We start from the raw sequence: 1,170 nt of genomic DNA, 5'->3' as shown, positions 1-1,170 counted from the left end.
GACTTAGGTGAAAAAAAATCTCAAAACACATTTTTGGTGTTTTAAGAAAAGCGTTTATGTTTTGGGTTTTGTAAAGGGTCACGTCAAAAAACACGACGTTCACCAAACACATTTCATTGTTTAAAAAAAAAACAGAAACAACAAAAACGTCCCGGTCCCAAATGCTCCCTTATTAGTTATTTGTTTTATGATCTTTGCGTTTTCTCTTGTCCCTTTTTTTTGACCTCTTTTTCCCTTATCTTTACGTAAAATATGTCGCTCTTTTTAATATAAATTGAGAAAATATGATGGAATGACTTAGTTTTGTTAAAACACTATTGCCTTCATGATCGTATATTCAGAAAGTATTGTGCATTAAGAGTCATGTTTGCTATATCCACTCCCAAACAGTAACTTTAAGAGTTGGATTGCCGAAAATGCCCTTTTGGACTTGGTTTGGTTTGGTTTGGGAGAAGGGCGATTTAGTCCTCACACACCCCCAAAGTTACTGTTTGGGAGTGTGAATAGTTAGACCCGAAAGTAGCGGAATAGATATAAGAAAACCCGGGTTTTCTATAGAGTGCCCATGGACACTCTATAAGGGAGGAGAGATATAGAGAGAAATGAATGAGGAGGGGATCCCAATACAAATTAGGGCCCCCCCTATTCATTCATTTCTCTCTATCTCTCTCCTCTCTAATAGAGTACCAATGAGCATTCTATAGAAAAACCAAAGAAAATTTAATATGTACGATGTGATTAAAATTTATTCAATACTTAATGTAAAGGGGGTTGTCGGCATATATGTTAACGTTGAAATATAAACCCTCAATAAATTTGGGTTTTGGTTCTTAGCCTTCAGAAATTTCGATAATGATTTTCAACATTCTTAATTGTAGAGAACTTCTACAATTGCTTACATGGATAAATAGTGTTGGCTCATTCAATAGGTCTCATAATTAAATGAACTTTTTATAGAATTTATATAACGAATATTATTCATGGGGTCTACTGAGCGAAAAGATATGATATGTGAATTGTAGATGTTCTCTATATTTAAGGATGTAGAGAATCTCTAAAATTTGAAGCTCTCAAACCTCACTTTGGAAATTTCAAAATACTCCCTAGAAATTTTGATTTGTTTTACTTAACCACCACTGACTATGTCAAGATGTTTATATTATATTCTTT

This window comes from Asparagus officinalis, chromosome 8 (assembly GCF_001876935.1).
Source record: "Asparagus officinalis chromosome 8, Aspof.V1, whole genome shotgun sequence".
NCBI classification, from domain to species: Eukaryota; Viridiplantae; Streptophyta; class Magnoliopsida; order Asparagales; family Asparagaceae; genus Asparagus; species Asparagus officinalis.
This window is presented reverse-complemented; position numbering follows the sequence as displayed.